The sequence below is a fragment of the Marmota flaviventris genome, chromosome 5 (genome assembly GCF_047511675.1).
Source record: "Marmota flaviventris isolate mMarFla1 chromosome 5, mMarFla1.hap1, whole genome shotgun sequence".
NCBI classification, from domain to species: Eukaryota; Metazoa; Chordata; class Mammalia; order Rodentia; family Sciuridae; genus Marmota; species Marmota flaviventris.
In genome coordinates, this window is record NC_092502.1 from 162487104 (window position 1) to 162503056 (window position 15953).

Consider the following 15953-nt stretch of genomic DNA (forward strand, 5'->3'; position numbering starts at 1 on the left):
CTCAAATACATTACAGCTGATTTCCCTGCCTTGTCATTTATGTCATCTCTGGATTCCGAATGAAATCTCCTGGCTTCTTACTTTATTCCAGAAACTGGGATGTCCATGAGTCAGTGGAGAGCTTCTCATTGTGTGAAATTTTGTGACTCTTTCCTTTGGGGAGAGAGCTAATCTAATTCCAGAAGAATTGATACTAAACATAGCTCATCACCCTATAATTCTATACCAATCGTGGCTACAATTTGAGTCTATTACCTAAATTTTATTAATATAGCAAAATGTTTAACCAAGAAGTAAAAATCGCACTCCATCTCCCCACCCTGTGATAACCAGCTCTGGAAGATTATGCAAGTCCTCACTGTGTTTTGTACCCGCTTTTGACAAGGCACGGAGTTGAAGGGTCAAAGATGCAGTGCAGAGCGACTTTGGCACAAGCATGGGAGACAGAGGAGTAACAGCTTGCGTCACTTTTCCCTTCTTGAGGAGCACCTTCCCCAGAGCTACACGTTGGTTCAAGTGTCCGGATACCTGATGCTTCCTGCACCTCCTAGTCAGTAATTTATTTATATTTAAAGAAGAATTAGATAGTGGCGAATTTGTTTTGGTGCTACATTGGGGAATTTTTTATTTTTTATTTTCTTGCTCCTCTGTTACTAGATGTTTTAACTTCTCTTCCTACCAGACGCCCTGCTTCTGGGAGAATTGACTCCAAGCTCTCAGCAGTGTAATCCTAGGGGATCATCTTCTTTGCCATGTCAGGAACTTAGAGGGGCCAGAGCCAGTGTTTACAAGCTGTGCTTTATGTTATGCCAAATGCAATTTTCAGGCCAAATTTCACCCTACTCCATTTATGTGGACAAATCTAAAATCCAGAGAGAGCTGAGAAAATTTCTCCAGTTCCATAAGAAATGCACTATTGTACACACGGCGATCGGGTTCTATTAAAACACAATCAAAGCAGACCATTTTCTTTACCTACTGAGATGAGGGACAAGGCAACACCTGGGTTCTTGAGACGGCCACCTGCCCTCGAGGTTGAGGCCCCTGCATGGCTGCTTTTTCCTCCTGCACCTGCCCTGTTGCAGGCCACAGAGGCACAGACAAGGCTCCCCTTGAGCAGCAACCAGGGCTGTGGACAGAGCTTCCTTGAGAAGTGACATCAGCGTGGAGTGGAGTGAAAAGTTCAAGGTATGATGGATGGGCCCTTCCTGTTGAAGGTCACACTGTCACCGCAAACCTAGCAGGACCACGGTGAATCAGCCATTTAAAATGTATTAGCTGAAGTGGTCAAAAATAACAATGAGTCCAGATCGCGTGCTTCTGTGGAGTCTAGGGTGTCTAACAAAGGCGGCATGGAGATAATCCATTGCGCAAGCTGGAGAGGACAGGGACGAGCCTGGTGCCAGAGCAAGGTGGTCTGACACCATCCTCGCTGCTGCATTAGGCTACGGTAGGTGACAGAGTGCACCACGTCATTGCTGCTGGTGCTGGAAACATGAAGTATGGCAAGCAGTCAGACAATCATAATGATTTTGGCTGAATAAGCCAAAAACTAAAAAAAATAACATGAGAATAATCTGGTAAGTACTGGTGGTTTGAAAGTCTAAAGGAGAAGCGGACTGGGTTTTGGATGTTACTGTTCCTTTGGTAACACAAGACCCACCAGGTTCTGCACTGTTTTCTGACTTTGCGTTTGTGTGATATGGTAGGTGCAGCCTTGGGCTTTTGAGGTGCACGGGGCTCCTTAAGGGATTGCCCCACCTTCCAATTTCTAAGCCTGGATTGTCAAGATGACAAGGTACAGCACACAGAGAGAGGTGTGGGAGAAAGTGCTCACAGCAGTTCCTACCTGTGTGCGGACGGCTGGCAGGAAACACACAAGAGAAAGTCCCTAGAAGGGCTGTTTAGTGGAAGGTCAGTATTCTTTGCTGAATCGTAGGAAAACAAGCAATAATTCCACAGGTTAAAACAAAATGACTTCATCTGCACATTGAGACGACACTATTCTTGTGGGACCAGTCCTTGGTCTTTCTAAAAGGCTTCGGCTCTGGCAATGACTCTCACACGCAAGTGAAGGGCTCGGTGGTGGAGCACTCTCTCTCACTAGAGGAACACAACCAGTCATTTCTAACTAATTGATGGCCTTGCCATTGCCACTGCTGTACCTTCTGCATTCTTGTCCACTGTAGCTGCTGATGTGCAAAATGTTCTTAGCTGAACAGTCCCAAATAGTGAAAGATGCTCATAAGGTCTGGTGAGAGCTAGACCTAGGTGCAGGATGCAGGCGGGTGAGAGGGGTGATTGAAACAGAGAGGGAGAAGCAGACGAGGTGAAGAGGAGTCAAGCCGAGGTGTTGGGAGCAGAAACCCAGCCCTGACCTGAGCCACGGGGTCAGTTCTGCCCTTCAGGTAGGGATCCAGCCCTTGCTCCCAGGATTAAGCTGTGAGGAAGGCAGAGGGCAGCCCCTCCCCCGACTCCTCCTGCTGCTGGGCGTGGGGCAGAGGTCCATTCTAGGGCGGTGGAGAAGTCATGGGCAGTGAGACTGGGGGTGAGCTCCTTCAAAGCCTCTAGAGCCAGGCTCACCATCCTCAGTCGTCCTGTTGAGCTCATTGGTGGGGCTCTGGAGTCAGGAAGGTGTCAAGTGGGAAACGGAGTTTGGGCACTTAAATTCTCAGCCGACCACGGGAAACTTCTGATGCAAAAAGCAATCTGATTCCAGAATAAGTGCTATTTTTACATGTGGAAGTTTATGTTCTGATTAGTATAAATGATGCTGCCAAAGTTTCTTAAGACATTGGAGGTGGCATGGGGTTGTAGCTCAGTGGTAGAGTGCTTGCCTCACACACGGGAGACACTGGGTTTGATCCTTAGCACCACATAAAAATAAATAAATAAAATGATACTGTGTCCACTTACAACTAAAAATATTTTTTTAATATTTATAAAAAGAAATTAGAGGTAAGCTGGTTGATAAGAGGTACAGTGGTGCACACCTGAAATCCTAGCAGCTTGGGAGACTCAGGCAGGAGGATCACAATTCAAATGCAGCCTCGGCAACTCAGCAAGGCCCTGAGCAATTCAGTGAGACCCTTTCTCTAATAAAATATTAAAAAGGACAGGAGATGTGGCTCAGTGGTTAAGCACCCATGGTTTTAATCCCCAGCCCCCCCGCCCAAAAAAAATAATTAGAGGTAAAAGATCTTTAATTATGCTTATTAAGTTCCATAAAATATTCTGTTTGTCTTTAAAGTATAATCATATTTTGCATGACTTTTATGTTTAATATGCTTTCTGACATATTTTAATATAGGAACTATATTATAAAAATATTTGGCCATATTAAACATGGCACCAAATAAATTCATAAAACATAATTGCCTTACTCAACTTTAGAACACACTGAAAAGGTAAGGCAATCAGGCAACCAGGTGGTGGACCACAGGAAATAGAACTCTAGGCAAGCTTTGGGGCAGCGGTCCCATCAGATCTCACAGCCACCACCTGGGACTGTGACCAGCACACTGGCTTCCATCATGTCCAGTCTGGCTGGCCCAGCCAGAGTCCCACCTGAAACAGCAGGGATGCCTGCGCTTGAATAGTTAGTAATCTCTCCATCTATTTTCTCCTGTCTGCTGACAGTCCATATTAGAATAGTCGTGTCCCGAGCCCAGCACTATTGTATCAAGTCAGAGGACTGAGGAGGAAGGGAGCTGCCGACGGAGAGTGTCCTTCCCTACCACTGAGCAGGGAGAAGCAGACACTGTATCCTAGGCATATGGTGTCAACATGGGGACTCAGGAGGCCACAGAAGGACAGGATGGAAGACAGAGCAATTTCAAATTCCAAGAGAAATCCTTTTGGCTAAGAATAATGCACCTTCCATGTCTTTCAAAACTTTCCACAACAGATGGGCCGCTGGGCCTCCTTCCCCACAGAAAGCTGAGAACAGAGGCTGATCTCAACTGTGCACTTGGATTTTAAGGAAAGGAGACCTTCAGCGCTGGGGGAAACCACAGAAGTTGGTAATCAGCTGAGAAGTCGACTGCCCCTGTGTCCCTGAGAGAGAGACAGACATGCTTGGTAAGGACAGGCTTCAGGGGTTCTCAGGGGACCAGAGCTTGGTGAGGACAGGGGTCGGGTGTTTGCTCCACAGACACTTAAAATAAATGTACTCAGTGCAATTAGGAAAGGGAGGTGAAGCTGGAGATGGATGTTTCCAACTTAGTCTTGTTGAGGAGAAATCTTGAGCATAAATAATAAAATAAAGATTAACTGATTTATTAAACGGGGCCTCCTTCTCGGAGCTGAGCTCTGAGCTCATTGGCCCTGGTCTCCTCCCTACTCCTGGCTCAGGACCTGGCCATGAAGTTGGCCAAACAGTAGCCCTGTGGGATGAGGAGAGCATGTCTGCATGTCCCTCCTTTTCCTTCAAAAAGAGAGGGCCCTGAGTAAACTGTCCAACAGAGAGCTGCGCAGCATGTTGTCAGCGGGAGGAGCTCTCCTTCCAGGCGGCTCCTGAGCTTCTCTTTCCAAGCACCCTGTGGAAATGAGCATCACGCAGTAGGGTCCCTGTCACAGCCTTCCCCGTGGACAGCTCCTGATGTCCTGATGTCCATGAGCTACCAAGGGCTTTCCCCTGCCCGGGACCCAGGCTGTGCCCCGCCTACTCCACTGCCTGCTCCCAGGGATGGTCAGAGGGCATGGCAGGCTCCTGCTCTCTGGCATGTCCATGGACCAGAAGGCCATCAAAGACATCGGGCAGCCAAAGGGCCAAGAGACGGCAGCACACAGGAGTTAATGTGTTGGGAAATTCTTTTCAGAAGAATATCTTAGATTCTTGAACACAGGGCATCCAGAGCAGCTCAGGGCTGGGAAGGAGGCTGAGTTCTGGCCCCAAGCCCTCCACCACCTCACGGCCTTCAGTGACCCCAGGTGCCAGCTGCCTGAGAGGTAACTAGGAAGGGAGCACCCAAGTCAGGACTGAGGGGTTAGAAATGCACACCGTCCACCAGTGGGTGAGCTTCCTTGTTGCGCTGTCTAGTTTCTCTGTCCCTCTTCCAGCCCCTACTCCTGTGCTGCTGTTATTGCTTGTGGGATTTTATCTTTAATTAAATCATTTTTTACACTTTTGGTATTAGGGATTGAACTCAGGGGCGCTTAACCACTGATCCACATCCCCAGCCCATATATATATATATATATATATATATATATATATATATATATATAAAGAGAAAGGTTCTTACTAATTTGCTTAGTGCCTCACTAAGTTGCTGAGGCTGGCTTTGAATTTGCAATCCTCCTGCCTCAGCTTCCTGATTTGCTGGGATTACAGTCATGTGCCACCATGACTGTGTATCTTTTCTTATATAATTTAGAAGAGTATGTGACACGGTGTTACGAATTCTGGGTGGTGGAGACAGGGCAGTGTGTCATATCATTCTTTGCACTTTGCTATATCATATATGTATTAACTAAATAAAAGTGAAGTGAAATGAAGGAGTGGGCAAGAAAGCAATCTAAAAACTGGAAGCCACCTGTGGGGTTTACACTTGGCATAGGCAGAACAGAAGAAGGGCTTGTCCAAAAGGTGGCAAGCAGAAATCTTCCAAAACATCCCCTTAAATGAAATCAGCTTCCTCATCCAGTCTCAAATCCAAAGTTTAAAAATGTGCATCACTAAGTTAAGACACAACAGAGAATCTGGAGTTGAGTACAAGAGAAACGTAAGACTTCTGCAGTTTGGAGACGATAATGTCTAAGTAAGTACCTCACACACAGATGCACATGCAAGACCACTGCACATTACAGCAACAGGGGGGACTGGGAGATAAAGAGCACTTAGCAATGGCTTCAGTGCAGTTAAAGGTAGAGAAAAGGTAAAATTAAGTGAACATTTCCACTTCAGTGGTCCATGCGTCATGACTCAAACTCACCTTATTGTGGAAACCTACACACACAGGGCAGCTTCTTAGGACAGAAAAGACCCATGCATGACAGATGCAGGTCAGTGGCCCCTGGTCACCAGGGCCTTGTCTCCTGACACCACCTCTTCTCTCCTGCGTGATGACTGGTGGGCTTCCTACAGGCACCAGTTTCAATTGCAACCTAAATTCATTATTTCTGGGAACCTTTATTCCAAATGTTGCCTGTTTGGCAAATGGTCTCAACCATGGGAAGTGGACATGAAATAAAGACTGAAGACCTGGGGACATCGGTACTGGAGCAGGCTCAGTAAGATCGTTCCAGCTACGAGGTCTCAGCTGGCACAGTCGTGTGAGTAGAGGGTGCTGCAGTCCTAAAATCAAGGACTGAACCCCATGTTGGACCTCTCTCCTGGTGTTGATAAGTGTCCAAAAACTCAAAATAGTCCCTCAATTTCCCCCCCAGTCCTGTCCTCCAACCCTTCAGGTGTCCACATCTGTGTCACCTGAAGCTCACCACAGTGCATGCAGTGGGTCAGCCCGACCATGGGCACAGGAAGAGGCTTGCCTTTGACAGAGTCAAGGTCATCTCATCTCTTCTCACTGTGGTAAGACGTGTTCAATGAAAGAAGGAGTCGATGTCACCTAAGATCCTACAATTTGAAAACTCTAAATGAATTAGATGTCCCTGGTGGTGATTGCTAATGCCTAAAACAAGCCCTCTCTGCAGTTGGAAATGCTGTTTTACAAAACGGCACATGAGAGAAGTGGGACTTGATTGGGCCCCAAAAGGGAAGGGTATCTTGACATTTCAGTAACATGGCTGAATCTAAGAGCAGGGTACGTGAAATGAGGCAAGGCAGGAAGACAAATGCTACCTGACCTCATGTTCATGAGGCATCTGAAACAGAACGAGGGAGTGGAATGAGGGTCACAGGAGAGTGTGGGGGACTCGGAGGTGTAGGTCGAAGGGTACCAGGTTTCCCTTAATCCTGGAGACCCAGGGTTGGCGTGGTGACTGTAGTAATAGGGGTGTGCACACAGGAGTTGCTGAGAGATCTTGGTTATCCTCACCACAAAAGTGAGTGTGTGTGACAATGGCTGTCACTAGGCTTGATTTATCAATTTAATCACTGCGTGGCGCCCGCAGATGCCAAAACATCTCAGGGTGCACCATGAATGTATCAGTGGTATGTATCCCAACCTTAATAAAGCTGAAAATACCTAGGAAACACAGTCTTAAATATGTAAGGAAGGAGGAGGAAAGGCAAGAGAGGTAGAAGGAACAGGGCGAGGAGAAAGGGGGAGGAAAAGGAGGGAGAGAGGGATAGAGAAACAGCCATCATGAAGTCAATCCTCACAATCACTAAACATGTGCATGTGCACAAGCCATGGTGGGGCTGGGGTTCTGCCCCTCAGTGCAGAGCCCAGGTCCCCTGGCAGGTGTCTCAGGAGCCCTGAGTGAAGAGGTTCCTCCTGGCACCGAGTCAGCATCTGAAAGTGAGTGCCAGCTCTTCCCTTGGGAGGCTAATGCTGGACATACAGGTCGGCCCAGCGATGTTAGTAGGACATCCTCTCTCTATGCCAACTGCAGGTGCCTGCTGACCCACACTAAGGACACAGCTACTAGATACATCTAAAGAACTCTAATTAAAGTCTTTTGTTCCTGACCAAAAACAGCCTTGGCACACTTGAATGGCAATTGCATTATGGTGCTGAAGGCAGAGGTGTCTGGGATTTGTTTCTGAATCCAGAGATGGTGGTGCCTTCTGCAAATGTTCTGGTGTAAACCATCAGATGTGAGAAGACGCTTCCAGCACACATGGAAATGCATGGTTCATAGAAAGGTAACGGTATGCTCAACCAGTATCGTTCACAATAATGTTTGAATGCTATTTGCTCAATTTGACTTAGAGGAATGAGAAAATGAATGGCCCAAATCCTACAGACCCATATTGATCCTATTATATTTTAGGAATGTTGTGAAGCTAACTGGCACATGCAGCCTAGCAGTGCACACCTCTGCCCTTTGAGGCTGATGAGAATCTGAGGGAGGTGAACGAGACACAGAGCCTCACTATACATGGCAAGAGCCACTATCTAGGGACACAGAAACTGTTCACATGAGAGGAAAGGGGAGCATCTTCTTTTTTCTTTAGTGACCAGGGAAACCTTCTGAAGAGCATTGTGCACTAGCTAGAGAGCAAACGCTAGATGAGATGAGTGAGTTGCTTGTTCCCCTGATACTTTTCCTGCTCCTCTGCACAGTGGAGGTAGTACAGGGTTGGGATACTGCTTCACAGGGCAAAAGTCTCTGGAGTTAGAGAAGAACTCTCTGCAGTAGGAAGGGGAATAAAACCTTCTCTAGTGGGTCTCAGAAATGCAGTGGCTGGGCGCAGTGTTGAGGTGGGGACCCTACAGGAAAGTTCTGACTCTTGGGTCCCTGGATGTGTACCTTGCAGGCTCCCTGGCTCCTTTCCAGGCTGAGTACAGCATCCTTGGATGCTGAGTGTCTCCGGTTCAGTCCAAGGGAGGACAGTGGTCCCTCCATCTGCAGTTTGTGGTACCATTTTGCCTATGGTGTGCTGGCTTTGTCTGTGTTTATCAATTTAAGTAGGACAATGGTCCTTGTTCTTCTAAAATAATGGTTTATGTTGCATTCCTTCAGTTTACTAAGAACCTGCAAAACTGGAGAAAAGATAACCTCTTCAATAAATGGTTCTGGGAAAACTGGAAATCCCTATGTAACAAAACAAAATTAAACCCATATCTCTCACCATGGACAAATCTCAACTCAAAATGGACCAAGGAAGCAGGAATTAAATCAGAGGCCCTATGTCTAAGAGAAGAAAAAGTAGGCCCTAATCTCCATCATGTGGGATTAGGTCCCAACTTCCTTAATAAGACTCCTTTGGCACAAGTACTAAAATCAAGAATCAATAAATGGGATGGACTCAAACTAAAAAGTCTCTTCTCAGCAAAAGAAACAATCTGTGAGGTGAACAGAGAGCCTACATCTTGGGATCAAATCTTTTCCCCTCACACATCAGATAGAGCACTAATCTCTAGGGTATATAAAGAACTCAAAAAGCAAACACCAAAAAAACAAATAACCCAATCAATAAATGGTTCAAGGACTGAGCAAACACGTCTCAGAAGAATGATATACAATCAGTCAACAAATATATGAAAAAATGTTCATCATCACTAGCAATTAGAGAAATGCAAATCAAAACTACTCTAAGATTTCATCTCACTCCATTCAGAATGGCAGCTATTATGCATACAAACAACAATAAGTGTTGGTGAGGATGTGGGGAGAAAGGCACACTCATACATTGCTGATGGGACTGCAAATTGGTGCAGCCAATATGGAAAGCAGTATGGAGATTTCTTGGACAATTGAGAATGGAACCACCGTTTGACCCAGATATTCCTTTCTTTGGTCTATACCCAAAGGACTTAAAAACAGCATACTACAGGAACACAGCCACATCAATGTTTATAGCGGCACAATTCACAATAGCTAAACTATGGAACCAACCTAGGTGCCCTTTAATAGATGAATGGATAAAAAATGTGGCATATATACACAATGGAATATTACTCAGCAATAAAAGAGAATAAAATCATGGCTTTTGCACGTAAATGGATGATATTGGAGAAGATGATGCTAAGTGAAGTTAGCCAATCACAAAAAACCAAATGCCGAATGTTTTCTCTGATATAAGGAGGCTGACTCATTAGTGGGGTAGGGAGAGGGAGCATGGGAGAAACAGATGAACTCTAGATAAGGCAGAGGGGTGGGAGGGAGAGGGAGGGGATATGGGGTTAGAAATGATGATGGAATGTGACAGACATTATTATCCAAAGTAAATGTATGAAGACACAAATTGGTGTGAATATACTTTGTATATAACCAGAGATATGAAAAATTGTATTCTATATGTGTAATAAGAATTGTAATGCATTCTGCTATCATATATAAATTAAAAATTAATAAAAAAGAACCTGCAAACTGTGATAATACGCATCCAGCTAAACCTGTTGATTCAGACAGGGTTCTACCCTACAAAACATACAGAGATACACAGACTGAAGAATAACTGTTTCACCTTGAACCTTCTCTCTGAGCATGATTGGGGATCCACAGCAGCCAACAAGGGAGACTTTCTTGGTGCCTTATGCAAATGTCTTGGCAGAAACCATCAAAAGCATATAAAATGCTCTGCTTTCAAGTAAGTATCCCCCTTAAAAGTGATCTATAGATTTTTTTTCTTTTGGTTCATTAACAATAGGCACAGCAAAACTGCATTTCTTTCAAGGGGTAGATGGTAATTGGAAGCTTGACCTCACCTGTCTGCAGAAAGGTGGCACCGATGGATGGATGCTCTCCGGAGGACCCTCTGCAAATCTGAGGCTCTGACGGAAACATCCCATCCTCTCTGGCTGCTTTTGGGACTTGTTAAGCCGCTGCAGCCGCTGATGCTAGGAGAAGTGTACTGCTTGCACGCCGACTTCTGGCATTTTTCAAACTCGGAGGCCAGGCAGGTCATACCTCTTAGCATTGTGCTGTGAGCTTGCCTGGCATATGGCCCCCAAGCTGTGCTCAGAATTGCCCGGGACAATGGCATCACTGCACGGCTCAATTTGGATTCCTCATCGACCTGATTCCAGCAGCCAGCAAAACAGGTCCATCCAGATGTGCCAAAGAATTTAGGAAACCACAGTGGACTGTGGAGCCATGAAGTGTCACACAACAGTGATCCCTGCTGAGAAAATGTCGTGTCCCTGAAGGGGCAGGAAGTGTAACTACACAGACCAGAGCTGTTTGCAGACACTATTTTAATTTTTCTCTCTGCAGGGAAGTATGCTATTTAATAAAAAGATAACTTTTTTTCAAGCATCCTGAAATTCTGAGGATTAAAATAAATGATGAGAGTACAATACAAAATTCTTTATTTTCACAAAGGTAAACAAACAAAAAAAGAATACAAAGCAAAACAAACCACCAATTCCCTTAACATCGCTCCTTCTGCTATTGTAGAGTATTTTTGTGAAATTGGACACAGAGTATTAGCCAATAACAGAAGAGGCCATAACCATGTCTCATGATTAAGAACTGTCGAGCATAGGTTTTTTTGAAGATGAAAACTGTCTTGTAAAGATTAAATGCAATTTAGAAAAAGAGAACACATTCCTCAGACTCTGCTGCGCAGCGCTCACCGCCCACATGCACATGCACACATCTGTGCTCCGCGTTGGGAAAGATCCTGTGTCCGCATCTCACTCATCTTACTGTTGCAGGCTCTGGGGCCCACAGACCTCATTGCTTCAACTGCCTCTCCCTCTCGTCATGGTGACTTCTGAGATGGGCAACTGTGTGGCCACTGACGCCTGGACCTGCTGATTCAGAGTCAGGGGCTCAGGCGGAGAGTGGAGCTGAATGGGACAGAAAGAGGGCAAAGTGCAGATGACAATGAAGGACCCCTGCATCCCCCTGTGACCAAGTTGGTTCCAACACTGGATTCCCAGTTATTCAAGACTGTAAATGCACTCCCCTCCAGCTGACCTAGGTGTGTTTTGGTGACATGTGACTCAAGGAGTTCTGATGCTTGAGGATAGAGAATCACAGCTCTGTCAACTAGTATAAGGGAGCCCGGACCAAGGGCAGACACGACTGCACTGCCATGTTACGCACACACAGCACTTGCGGAGGAAAGAAGGACAGATGGACCAGAAGACTTCCGTGAGGTCCACCTGCAACAACGGCCCCCTTGACCTGGACAGGAAAGTCCCTGACGAGCCGCCTGATTCTGGAGAGGTGTGATTGTCCACCAGGGTGTCTCCAGTGACCTGCTGTCTGGTCCCTAGGACTCTGTCAGGGGGAAGGGAGTTCTGGAGTAGGAGGTGGAGAAGGGGAGGGAGGGAGGGAGAGAGAATGAAGGAGGAGGGATAGAGGGAGGAAAGAGAGGAGGGGGAGGAGGGAGGAAAGAGGGATGGAGACAAATAGAGGGAGATAAGGAAAAGAGTAAGAGAGAGAGAAAGGGAAAGAGAGGGAGGGAAAGCAGGAAGGGAGAGAGAAAGAAGGAAGGAGAGAGAGAGAGAGAGAGAGAGAGAGAGAGAGAGAGAGAGAGAGAGAGAGAGAAGAACAGATGTAGAGGGATCCAGGGAGAAAGGGAGAGAGTGTTTCAAGTCATAGAAACTAGTGATTTACAGACCGATCCCTGACTGATGGTATTTTAAAGTGACAGACGTTTTGTGACCGACTCTCCATCTCTTCTATGGTTCTGAAGTTTTCTGGACTAGTTTGCGGAGCTCTGAGCATGTCTCTGGGGCTGGGGAAACAGGATGGGGTCTGGGATGCCTGCAGAGGGATGACATCCAGAGGCTGGGAAGCAGCCACCACCCACCCAGGAGTATCCAACACAGAATTTCTAGCCATTTATCCAGAAAATAGAGGGTAGAATAAAAATTCACTCACATACTCCTGAAAGGAAAGGACAGGAGAACCTGGCTTCCCCGCCTCCTCCCCAGCATTTATTATTGTTTGTGTTCTTGCTGGCTGCCATTCTAATTGGAGTCAGATGACATCTCAATGTAGTTTTGATTTGCATTTCCCTAACTGGAAACGACGTTGAACAAATGTTTGCATATTTATTGGCCATGTATATTTCTTCTTTGGAGAAGTATCTTTTTAATTCACTTGCCCCTTTATTAATTGAGGTATTTGATTTTTGGCATTAAGCTTTTTCGGTTCTTCATATATTCTATACGTTAACCCTCCATCAGAGCAGTATCCAGCAGAGATTTTCTCCCATCTGTAGGTTCTCTCTTCACATTCCTAATTGTTTCCTTTGGTGTTCTGAAGCTTTTTAATTTGATGCCATCCCATTTATTGATTCTTGGCATTATTCCCTGAGTTTTAGGGATCCTACTGAGAAAGTCGTTGCCTGTACCTATGTGCTTCAGTGTTCACTCTTCATTTTCTTCTAGAAGTTACATAGTTTCCGGTCTAATTCCTAGGTCTTCAATCCATTTTTGAGTTGACTTTTGCACAGTGTGAGAGATAGAGGTATGATTTCATTCTTCTATATGTGTATAATCAGTTTTCCCAGAACTGTTGTGGTCTTTTCTCCAGTGCATGTTTTGGTACCTTTGCAAAGATCAGATGACTGTATCTGTGTGGGTTTGTCTCTGTGTCTTCTGTGTGTCTGTTTTTATGTCAGCACCATGCAGACTTTGTTATTATGGCTTTGCAGTATAACTTGAGGTCTGGTGTTGTGAGGTCTCCAGCATTGCTTTTTTGGCTTACAATTGTTCTGACTATTCTGAGACTTTTATTCTTCCAAATAAATTTTAGGACTGCTTTTTTTTTCTAATTCTATGAAGAGTGTCATTGGTATTTTGATGGGGATTTCATTGAATGTATATATTTAACAACGTTGATTCTGCTTGTCCATGAACATGGGAAGTCTTGCCATCTTTTTGGGTCTTCAATTTCTCTTTACAGTGTTCTACTTTTCATCATAGAAATCTTTTTCTTCCTTGGTTTGACTTTTCCCTAGGTCCATTTTTTAGGCTATTGTGAATAGCATTGTTTTTCTAATTTCTTCCTCTACAGATTCATAATTGGAGTACAGGAGAGCCAATGGATTTTTAATGTTGATCGTGTATCCTGCTATTTTTCTGAATTTGTTATCAGCTCCTGAAGTCTTCTGTTGGGATTTGTGGTGTTTTCTAGATATAGGACCATGTCATCAGCAAATAGAGGTAATTTGAGTTCTTTTTCCTATTTGTGTCCATTTAATTTCCTCCTCTTTCTTTTCTTGATTGCTCTAGATAGAGTTTCAAAAATCAATATATTTATTTTACTTAGTAACTAATACCATTTAATTATTGAAAAAAATTCTTATGTTTGGGAAATTTGATTAATTTCCTTCACTTTTGCTATGATATGCATTATTCATCTGTTAAAATTCCACTCTTCACTTTATATGAATTTTTGAACCCTTTCATTTCAATTTAAAATTTCCCTCTTTTTAAGCGCCTAATGTTCTCGAGACCCATATCCTGTTCTCCTGTATTGACACTGTGAGGGAAGCATTCAACTTGTGTGGAAACCTTCTGAATCTCTATTTGTGCAGTCATTCACCTGCAAGATTTCCTCAGGGTTATATTAGCTGTGAGGACTCAGCCATCTCAGTGAGTGTCAATCCACCGCCAGGTGCTCGGACAGGGAAGAATCACACAGGGATTCTCTCTCAGACACTTCCTTGAAGTTAACTGACCCATGATCATATTCTTTATGGGTCACAGAGGAAATAATTTTGAGAGACAGACTTGTGGCTATGAGAAAAAAACATGAAATTCAGGTGGCAAATATGAAAAAAAGAAAAGAGATATGAACTTTAGCTATGTTGAAATGATAGAAAATAAATGTGTTAGTAAATCTAATAAAGAATAAGTAAACATATATGGTTGGACGTGTATACCTATGTGTTGGAGTGCAATTTAGCTGGCATGTCATTTTTTAATAAAGGAACACAAACCCTCATTAAAATTCACATAGCCCTAGCCAAGTCCTTCCCTCCCTGAAAATGAAACATGCAGGAGTTTGGGCTTCTGGGGTCAGGCCTGCTCTGATGCCCTCTGCAATGGCACTGCTATGGAGGACGGAAGCCTGGCCCCAGGGCAGCTGTCAAGAGCTGAGGCTGGGAGCCCCTGCTGCCGTAGTGGAGGGAGCAGTCAGCGTCTACCCTGTGCCAGGCACTACCAGGCATTGGCAAGAGGCCGCTGTGTTCACCAGAGCCAAGCAGCACCTCACATGGTCATCTCTCAGAGTCTGTGTCCTGCTCTCTCCTTATAAGGGTGACAGTCATATTGTATAGGGGCCCACCCTAAGGACATCACTCTAGCTTAAATCTCTGTTTGAATGCCTACTTCCAAAGGCAGTCACCTTCTGGGACACTGGGGGCCAGGGCTTCAGTGTATGAACTTGAGGAGCGAGGATGTAATTCAACCCAAACAGCAGGGAGTAAAACAGAGAAAAACCACTTCTCCCCGGCACTGGAGAGAGTGGGACAGGACAGTGGCTGAGCAAAGGAACGTGTAGCATCTCTAAAACTGAAAAGGCACCTGTAGGAAGGGTGAGCTGGGGCTGGGTGGTGAGGCCACAGAGACACAGGAGTCGGGGGGCCTGGGAAGTCTCCAGGGAAGGCCTTCTAGAAGACACCGGCCCTTCCTAGAGCCTGGAACAATCCAGGATAACAGTCCACTGATGATGTGGGTGGGGGGAAGTGAACTAGGGTACCACATGCCACAGCTGACCTTGCTCACCTCTCTCCTCTCCTGAGGTCGAGGGCTCCTGGTGTCCCGCCCACCTTCCCTGGCTCTCAGGGCTGCTGGATGGGCTGTCGTTGACCTCCTGCCTGAGTGCTGCATGTTCAAGTTGTCCACACAGGAGCCAGAGTCGTCCCTCTCAAGTGTGAATCCCACCACGTCACCGGCCCCATCTCAGTTGCTTCTTCACCTCTGTGTCCCCAGGCAGAGCCACTGTGGGGACCATGTGGGGCTTCTGGAGGTCTGCACGTCCTGCCTGCAAGCCCACTGCTGTTTTGTCCTTCATAAATGTGCAGCCACATATCTACCCGATTCCCAGGGGACTGGTCGATCACCTACTCCTTTCCAGGTTAGTCCTTGATTCTTGGTGGTAACTTCATATTGGGATTATTCTCAGAGATTCCCCAGAAGGATCGAGGGCACCAAGGATGTCTGGCCTGGTCTGTCCATGGGTGGCTGCACTGACTGTGGGAAAGTCCATGTGGACATAGGGTAGGGAGGCTCCAGAGCTCCTGCTGCCCTCAGCCTCCCCACCATGCCCACCTGCCCAGTTGGGACACAGCTCCTCATGCTCTTCTACCACGCGCTTGATGGAATGGCCCAAGCCCTGCTCTACCCTGCCCTACTGCCCCCAACTGCAGGACTCATGCCCTAGGACCCCACTCAGCCTTCAGAGGTATTAGAACC